The following is a 10,115-nucleotide window of genomic DNA, read 5'->3' on the forward strand; positions in this document are numbered from 1 at the left end:
AAGGCCCGCCTTGTGCCACCGACGGGCGTGCCAGGGGAGGACACGCGCAGATGACCCGCGCGTCCGCGTGATGTCCGTTTTACCCCAAAAACGGCGCAAACTTGAGCCGTAGATGGGTCGAAAGCGGACACAAAACGAACAAAAGTCCGTTTACTCCCACGCGCTGGGACGCCTCTTTTGTCCCTTTTACTCCAAACGGATGAGGCCGGAAAGGATAAGGTCGCGCAGTGGAATTGGCCTAAGTCCCACCTGAAAGTGCAACACCAATGGCGTGACAGACCAAACGGGGTCCAAGTTTTACCATTTACCGAAAGGAGCAACATTCTTCGAATCTACTCAGTACGTATCCACAAAATCCCTACGTACAATCTTCATAGTTTCTCAATACCCGCGTTGCACCCTTCGTGCAAAATCAGCTTCACCTTGTCAAACATCTCCTGGATCTGCTTCCTGGAATGCAGAGGAGAAGGGTACATGCACGCGCAGTCCAGCTGCCCGTCCCTGACAGAGTCGAACACGCCGATCGACGGGCCGATGCCGTGCACGGTGGCGCAGCCGACGTACTCCTCCACGCCGGCCTTGCTCTGCAGGCCGGACAGGCCGTCGTAGGTGGCCGGCTCCTCGAACACGGAGACGAGCGCCGTCCGGAGCGCCGACGCCGTCGTCAGCTGCGGGTTCTCGATGGCCCGGCACATGAGGAAGTTGAGGTCGGCGGTGTCGGTGAGGTGCTTCTTGCTGTTCTTGGCGCTGATGTAGGAATCGTGGCACCTCTTGGCCAGTTCCCATAGCCCCTCCTCTCCGTGTATCTTGTGGGTGTTGGTGATGGCAGAGTAGAAGAACCCTGCAACGATTAACAGTGTCAAGCTTTTGCATCTAAAGATTTGAAGCATGATAAATTTTTAGAGTTGATTTGCTTCAAGGACTAACCAACGTTGTGATCGTCCAAAGCTGGCTCAAGAAACTGGCGGCAGTTGATCAGGGTCGCCACAGAGTACGTCTCCTGCTGGCCACTGTCCAGCTTCTTCGACTGCCGTGCAGCCAGCAACGTCGCCGCAGCCATGGCCGAGCAAAGCTTCACCCCGTTCTCCTTGCACGCCTAGATGACAATGCGCGAACTATCAGTAATCTACTAATCTGTATGTGCAGATCAAATGTAGGAGTAGCATCTATCAGTGATCTGAAGCGAACTCACATCGAGCAGGCGCGTCGTCTCCTCGCGGCCGAACGCGAGGCGCACCATCTGCGTCGACCTGGCCGTGCCGGTCTCCTCGAACGGCAGCGTGGACGTGCGCAGGCCGTTGATGGAGTAGCCCACCATGTCCACCCCACGCGCCCAGAACGGCTTCCACGCGTCCTTCTGCGGTATCCTGTCCTCCAGCCCGGCCTCCACCGCCGCCGACTCCTCCTCCTCCGGGTCGCCCGCGCCTCCCAGATGCGCCAGGAGCTCCCTCAGCAGCGCGGCCGACGCCGCGCGGTCGCACGCAGCCGTGTGGATCCGGACGAACAGCGCCGCGCCGCGCGCTGGCGGCGGCAGCTCGTAGAGCGCAGCGAAAAGCACCGGGGAGCCGTCGGGCCCGGGGTCGGACGCCCATGGGTTGCTGTTAAGCTCGCCCTCGAGGAGGGAGTCGAAGTCGAGCGCGGACGGCTGGGGCGCGAGGGCGAGCTGCGGCGCGGGGGAGGGGAAGGCGAGGGTGGGGCTGGAGGTGGAGGCCGGATGTGGGCGCGGAGGACGGGGTGCGCTCTCTGGAGGGAGCGGACGGCCGCCTCGGCCGCGGTGGCGACGCGGCGCGAGAGGCGGAGCGCGAGGAGCGTGGTGCCGGTGCCGCCCAGCACGGCGCGGCACCAGCTGTACTCCGTGCCGCACACCGCGCGGGTGCGGCACGCCGCCGCGCCGGGCTCGGCCGTACCCGTCTGCTCCTTCCCGGGATCCATGTCGAGAGAGGTCGTGGTCGTGATCGCCGCTGCTGCGAGTGGCAAGCTGGCGTTTGCCGGCTCGGATGTGCGTGGTTGGTGACTGGTCGGCTCCGGCGGTGTGCCGCCTTGTCAGCTCTTTCGTTTTGTAGCGCTCCGTATGGCGACGACGAGATTCCTTCTGCTAGTGTATAAAAATCCGTGGCCAGAATGGGAGGTTTGGATTGCAGTACTTACGAGATGGCAGCATGTCGACGACGAGAGGGACTCGATGGTGAGGTACATTCCAGAATCCAGAATATCTCTTCTCTGGTCGATCGGTCAGCATGATTATGTATACTTTTCTATGTGTGCTTTGCAGTTTGTTAAATAATATAGAAGGCACGGCGACGTGGGTGGTGGGATGGATCATGCCGTCTTGCACGCTCCCTCCCTGCGTGTTGCGTTGCGTTGCGTTGCTGCAACAGCAGCTTGCCGGACAAGGCCTTTATTCCATCGACGGACCCGTCTCTTCCACTCACACGATGACAAGCGACAAGGAAGGAAGGCGACTGTCGACTTGGAGAATCCCTTTGAGGCTCCCACGCTCCGTCCCCACGCCGGCTGCCACTCGGGCACCGGCATCCACCTTCCCCGCCGGCGGCTACTCCGGCCCCGGCGCACTCTCTCCCCGCCCTCCTTCTCTGCCATGGCTTCCGGCTCCTGCAGCCCGCCCTCGGTCTCGTCGGCGCTCCATCGGGAGCAACCGGTTGTCTCGGGGTTGGGGATTTCGGGCTCCCCTGGCTTGGCGTGTTCGTCCTCGGCGGGGGGTGGTCCGGTGGATGAGCCTGGTCTGGCGTAAGCCGAGAGCTGGCACATGCCGGGTACATCCCGCAAGGCGATGTGGCGGCATCGCCAGGCTTTGCGGCGTCAGCGGGAGGCGGGCGGCAGCCCGGCTCGGGTTGTGTCCCCGTCCTCTTCGGAGCGGAGGCTGATCCCGCCGGAGCTGTTCGGTCTCTGTTTCAGATGCTTCGAGGATGGTCATCGGCGGCAGGATTGCACCAACGAGGCCCTGTGCATCCGCTGCGGCCTCCCTGGTCATGTCTCATCACAGTGCCGGGAACCGCGCAGCCCCATCTCGGCAGATGAGCTCTGATGGGCGGTGATCGCACAGGTTGCCCGCAGGTCAGAGGCGCCCAGGCAGGCACCGACTTTGAGGCGGAGGTTGACGGAGCCTAGGCAGAGCGCGCCAGCGGCGCCGCTCTCGCCAGTTGCGCCCAACCTTCCCTCCTCGTCTGTTGCGCCGGGGGCGGCTCTGTATGCAGGGTCATTTGAGATCTGTGTGCTGCAGCGGTCGAAGGGCATGAACGACCTGGAGCGGCGGCTGCAGTTGGCCGTGGTGATGTACGTGGGAGGAGCTCGGCCGCCGGTCTCCTGCGACAAGGCGGCGGTGGCGATTTTGGCACAGTTGGGGATGCCAAGGTTTCGCTTTTCCATTCACAAGTTCCATCCGGAAGATTTTCTGGTGGTGTTTGCCGCGCACGAGTTCATGAATAGAGCTTTGGCAGTGCCGTTCATTGAGCATCTTGGGATCAAGCTCTTCATCAAGCCATGGCTCAGGCAGGCGCAGGCAGCATCGAGGCTTATGCGGGTTCAGGTTGACATCATGATCGAGGGCATACCATCTCATGCCTGGGCCAAGAACACGGCGGCGGAGCTGTTAGGGAGTGCGTGCTTGATTGAAAGTGTGGCGCCGGAGACAGCCAACAGGGAGGATTTGTCGCTGTTCAAGCTGAGAGCTTGGTGCGTCGACCCGGACGACGTGCCGGTGTTTAGGAAGCTGTGGGTGCCGGAGCCGCTGGAGGTGAATGTGGATCCCGCGGCGTGGCGTGCTTCTTTCCGCCAGTTGTTGGAGTATCCAACGTTCATCCACATCGACCGGATGAGGGACTTCTCGCCGCCGGAGCTTTGGAGGAGGGAGTCTGGATCAGATAGCGGGAGTGGTCAGAGTGGGTTGCCGGACAGCTCAGGCGGCTCATTCCAGGGAGGAGAGTGGGTCGTGCAGCCTTGGTCTCGTGGAGTGACGGACAATCGAGGCGCCGGCCGCCGTGCACACTTTCCGGCCAGCGGCGGCGGTGGCGGTGAGCAACTCAGATCATACAGAGCGGCGTTGGAAGGAAGGGTGGGGCCTTCCGCTTGGAGGCTTCCACACATGGGATCTGGCACTTTGGACGTCGCATCTGGTCCGGTGGTGGCCCACAACGACCGGCCCGGCCGGGAGCAGGGGCGTTCAAACGGTCTTATCCCAACGCATCATGCGCCAGACTCTGCGATGGGGACAATTGGCGAGCGGACCGGACTTGAGACAGTGCGCGCTATCAGCCCAATCATTGGGCAAAGAGAACTGGCCACAGAGGTGGAGACAAATGCCAAATCGGTACAGGCGGATCAAGATGGCCCAGAGTTGGTGAGAACGGGCACACAGTCGCAAGTGGATGCTCAAAGGACCGGCGCTGATCCCGACAAGTTGGGATCAGAGCTGGCCCACTCGTTGGCAACCAGGGATGGGAATTTGGGACAAGACAAGGAGGCAGCTAGTGGCCAAAGGAAGGCTAGGGTGGGGCCTGCAACTCTAGACCAGGCCCCTACTCTGGATGTGGAGCGCATGCAGGATCCGGTGCGGCATGATTGCCATGCTGTGGTCTTGGTCTCGTCTGGCATGCGGCCGGCCCCGGCATAGGAAATCCCGACGGAGACGACGGAGGGGACACCCGACACTGGCGACACCACTGTGCAACTGCTGGGCTGGGCACCGGTACCTGAGCTGATTGGTGCTGTGAACCCCGAGACGCGGGGTGAGGCCGACCGTGATTCTGGACTTGCAGCTAGGGATCAGTCCCCATTGGATGCTGCGGTGGTTGATGGGACTACGTCGAGTGGCCATGCAATACCAACCCTGCATGGCAACGAAATCATTGTGCACCATCACTCCCAGGATGAACAGGGTACGGACGAGAATCTATCTGCAAAGGAATTGGCTGCACTGAGGAATATCAAATCTTTCTGCTCGGGACTCTTGAAAAAACTGGCGCCGCCACTTCTGAAGGAGATAGAAGGCATACGATGGGTGCGCACGGGTCAAGACCCCTTCACGCCTCGGCGTACCACAAGATCGGTGTGCGCTTCAGGGAACAGGAAGACCAAAGCGACGGCTGCGGAAACAATGCTTCTCAAAACCCTAGAGATCTCTAGCGATGATCTGGTGGTCTCGAACGATGTGCTAGGTCAGCTACGGGAGATGTTTGATTCACCGGTGCAGGAGCAGCAGCTGAGGGCGATAGCGGCCATATTCGGCAAGATCATGCCCTCCAACTTGGCATGTGAGCTGGAGCAGGCGAAGATGCTGTCGGTGTAGACAGTAGTGGTCGTGTCTCGGGATGTACCACAGCTTCCCATGTCGCACGCCTCATTAGAAGTTGTATGTTGGAATGTTAGGGGGTTAAACAGTCCGGCCAGGAGAAAGACACTTAGGGAGTTCGTGGACACGGTGCGTGTTGCGATCGTATGTATCCTGGAGTCCAAACTCGAAAGGGTGGACCAGTTCACAGTCATGCAATGTATGGGAACATCATATGATGGTTTCGCTTATCTCCCGGCGTCGGTGACGAGGGGTGGAATCATTGTGGGCTGGGACTCGTCTAAAGTGCAGTTATCTAACGTGACACTAGACGCTAACTTTCTAACAGCTTTTGTGTCCCCTCTCGATGGGCCAACATGGTGGCTTTCGGTGGTGTACGTACCACAGGAGGATCTAGAGAAGATTCAATTTATGGACGATCTTACGGAGAGGAGAAGGCTCTGCCCCGGGCCGTGGCTGGTTATCGAAGACTTTAACTTGATTCTCCATGCGGCAGATAAGAATAACAACAAGCTTGATCGCAGGATGATGGGCAAATTCAAGCGGTGTGTGGATGATATGGGTCTCAAGGAGCTTTTCCTGCACGGGAGGACGTACACGTGGAGCAATTAAAGGGAGATTCCTATGCTGACTAAAATTGACAGAGCCTTCGTGTCTGTGGATTGGGAACTGGACCATCCCGACTGTTTACTGCAAGCGCTATCCACATCGGCCTCGGACCACTGCCCGCTGTAGCTTTCGCTTGAGGAGGAGCATCTGCAGCCTAGAAAGAGGTTCAGGTTTGAGCTGTTTTGGACCAAGCTCGATGGATTCTTGGAGGCGGTCGCTGATGCTTGGGTCTGCGAAGAGGAAATCACAGATCCTTTCTTGCGTCTGGATGTGCTATTGCGGAACACGGCAAAATACCTCACTTATTGGGGACAACGGAGGGTGGGTGTCGGTGTCAAAACCAGCGGATCTCGGGTAGGGGGTCCCGAACTGTGCATCTAGATCGGATGGTAACAGGAGGCAGGGGACACGATGTTTTACCCAGGTTCGAGCCCTCTTGATGGAGGTAAAACCCTACGTCCTGCTTGATAGATATTGATGATATGGGTAGTACAAGAGTAGATCTACCACGAGATCAGAGAGGCTAAACCCTAGAAGCTAGCCTATGGCATGATTGTTGTTCGTCCTACGGACTAAAACTCTCCGGTTTATATAGACACCGGAGAGGGCTAGGGTTACACAGAGTTGGTTACAATGGTAGGAGATCTACATATCCGTATCGCCAAGCTTGCCTTCCACGCCAAGGAAAGTCCCTTCCGGACACGGGACGAAGTCTTCAATCTTGTATCTTCATAGTCCAGGAGTCCGGCCGAAGGTATAGTCCGGCCATCCGGACACCCCCTAATCCAGGACTCCCTCAGTAGCCCCTGAACCAGGCTTCAATGACGATGAGTCCGGCGCGCAGATTGTCTTCGGCATTGCAAGGCGGGTTCCTCCTCCAAGTACTTCATAGAAGATTTTGAACACAAAGGTAGTGTCCGGCTCTGCAAAATAAGTTTCCACATATTGCCATAGAGAGAATAATATTTACACAAATCTAATCTGCTGACGTATTCCGTAGCGTGACATCACACCACGGCCAAGTCTTTATTCGAATCGTTTTATTGTCCCACCTTAGCGCTGTTTAGCGAGGCGGTTTCCTTGGCACGTCTTGTTAAAGCAGAGATCGTGTCCCCTTATTCCGGGATTCTCATCAATACGGGCGTGGGTAACCCAACCGTACCCGTTGGTATATTTTCTCGATCAAAGGCGAGTCCCAAACGGTCACGGGGAAGGCCCTTGGTATTCAACCTCTTATAAAGAGACCAAGGCCTTACTCCTTTCTTTCAATCTCAAACGAGTTCGCCCTTCGCCTCGAGTTCCAACACCCAAGGCTCCAGATTTCAGGCGCTTCGGACCTTCGACAATGTCCGGTTCCAACTTTCGAGGCCGATGGATGCCCTCCTCCATCACGGAGGAGGACGTGCTGAAGTTGAGAGAGGCCAGGTTCTTGACCGGCGAAATCTCGCATAGGCTGCCTGCTCAAGGGCAGGTCATTCCCACTCCCAAGCCCGGTGAGAGTGTGGTGTTCATGTCTCACTTCCTTCGGGGGCTAGGCTTCCCGACGGATCCCTTCGTGAGGGGGCTCATGTATTATTACGGGCTGGAATTTCACGACTTAGCCCCGCAGTACATCCTCCATATTTCCTCATTCATCGTCGTGTGTGAAGCCTTCCTCCGTATCACTCCTCACTTCAGACTATGGCTCAAGACCTTCAAAGTAGAGCCGAAGATGATCGAGGGACGGCATGCGGAGTGCGGAGGTGCTTTTATAAGCAAGAATGCTGGTACTCCATGGCCCGAGGGCTCTTTTCAAGAGGAGTCCAGCTTATGGCAGCGAGAGTGGTTTTATATTACCGCTCCCAGGGCCCCTAAGTGGGTGGCGCCACCTGCCTTTCGCTCGGGTCCCCCGCCACGACTGGCGTCATGGGTCAATACGGGGCTGGACTGGGGGCCGGCAAAGGACGTGCCCCTGTTGCAGGGCCACATCCGAGATCTCCTAGAAAGAGACATCAATCTGGTCATGGTGACGCAGGTTATGTTAATTCGCCGAGTTCTGCCCTGCAAACGTCGCCCCCTCCGCCTGTGGGAGTTCAACCCGGAGGGACCACGAGTTCTCCAACATTTTCTTGGCATGACGCCCATGGAGATGTACAAATTGTTCTTCGGACCACAAGTAGTGTGTCCGGATTCTACGGAGGACGCAGGTCTGAGCTGCAATCGTCCGGATACTCAAGTAAGTAGCCTTGTGCCCGGACTCGCTATCCGTATATTTATCATAAAATTACCCCTAGAAGAGATATAATTTAAACATGAGTGGATAGCGAAAGCAAAGCTAATCAGGTGTCCGGCCCCCTCCCCGAGACCACGCCGGGTCCCGTGCTAGTCAGGATGTTGGAGGTTGTGCCTTCAAAGGGAAGCGAGGGACGGGACAAGGGAGCTACAGCCTCCTCAAAGGAGGTTGTCTGGAAGGGAGGAATCGAAAATTCCTCTCCTCAGGGGAAGAAGAGGACCGCCTCTGAAGACCCGGAGACCATGACCTTAAAGCGGGGGAAGAAATCTTCGCCAGAGGGTCCTGTGCTGGGGGATACTTCGACCGAATTATGCCCTCAAGGGGATCAGCTCTCCACCGAGCCGTAAGTAGAGAGGAGTTTTCTTTTCAAGAAACGAGAGAAATCCCTGCTTTATATCTGAGAAAAGTTAATCGAAAATTTACCTTGTAGCTCGGACCTTAGCCCTTCTCAGCAGAGCTCGTCTTCGGGGGATCTTCTTCCGAAGATGATGGAGAGCAGAACGCCTCCCCCTACCATACCGCCTTGCGAGGCGGGCGACCCTGAGGTATCGTCGCGGAGGGTTTCTCCGAATCCGGCGGGGCTGGAAGGTAGTCATATGGCCCCCAAGGCCCTCCGCGTCCGGCCTTCGAAAAGGGCCATCGGACGAGTCCAGCGCCGTCTGGTGCGCGGTCGGAGGAGCTGAAGGATCTGCTAGGGCGAGCATCTATCTCTGAGGAGCACCGTGCATTGATGGGTACGGTGATTGAGAGGATTTCATCCGCGGAGAGCGGATTGCACGAGGCCGTCAGGAGTTTACTGACAGGTTTTGAGGTACGCGAAATAATGTACCCTTTTTGGACAGTTGCGCATAAATAAGATGCGCCCTGTGTAGATAGTAGCCCCTGAGACTCTGTGTGTTGTCAAAAGTGACGGCGCACAGAGGATCATAATCCCAGGTCTAATATGCCGCCTTTATACGTAGGTGGCGAAGTGTCCGGTGGCCAGCCGGACTGATGGATTTGCCGAGCTAAAGCGGCAACTTGACGTGGCAGATGCCGACATCGCGCTTGTCAACAAGCGGCTTGACGAGGCACAAGGTATGTAATTCCTTCGGCGGCGCCTGGTAAGAGGAGCTTTATGCCAGTATCTTACAATGTGTGCGCTTGATGCAGATGGTGCTGCTGCCATGGAGAATCTTCGGGCGGAACTTGCCCGAGCCAAGGAGCAAGCCAGGAAAAGTGATGCGGCTGCCGGAAAGGCAATTGAAGAGCTGAAAGCCGAACAGGCTGCTCACTGCCGAAGCAAGAAGGAAATGGCCGAGATGGCCGTGAAGCTGAAGAACGCTGCTGACCGTTGCAAGCTTCTTGAAAAAGAAGATCGGGCGGAACAGACGGACCTGAAGAAGGCCGTTGCCGATGCCAAGGATGCTCGCTCTGCGATGAGAGCTGTGAAGGAGGAGCTGCGTCAGGCCGGAGAAATCGCGGCTGGAAAGCCCTTTATGCTGCGGAGGAAGTTCTGTGATCCTAAACATGCTCCGTTAGACCAGATGTGGAGTACGGCGGACACCTATCTGGATTTAGCAGCGAGTGCCGCAGATGCGGCCGAGCACTTCCGAGATCAAGAAGATCGCGAAGTGGAAAAGCTCTTCTGGTCGCAGTTCCACAATCCAGAGCGTCCACTGTCATTAGCCGATCGTTTGGCCGAATGGGCCGAGCTAAATAGGTTGTCCGGACTCGCCATGAAGTATGTCGTGAGTCATCTGTGGCCAGAGAGACCAGAGCCGAAAAGTTATTTCAACTTGGTGCAGCAGTTCCTTGGTGCGGCGCCGCATATCAATGCGATGAAGAGGTCAGCGTGCATAGAGGGTGCGCGGATGGCTCTTGCCCGTGTCAAGACATACTGGGCGGAAATGGAAGCCACCGCTGTTGCATCCCCAGACTCGGATG

General features: G+C 57.4%; 1 pseudogene; it reads right to left on the minus strand.

The window, feature by feature from the left end:
* Window positions 1-272: 272 nt before the first annotated feature.
* On the minus strand, window positions 273-2,260 carry LOC123062688 (uncharacterized; annotated as a pseudogene).
* Between the last annotated feature and the right edge of the window lie 7,855 nt (window positions 2,261-10,115).

Source organism: Triticum aestivum, chromosome 3A (assembly GCF_018294505.1).
Source record: "Triticum aestivum cultivar Chinese Spring chromosome 3A, IWGSC CS RefSeq v2.1, whole genome shotgun sequence".
Taxonomy (NCBI): Eukaryota; Viridiplantae; Streptophyta; class Magnoliopsida; order Poales; family Poaceae; genus Triticum; species Triticum aestivum.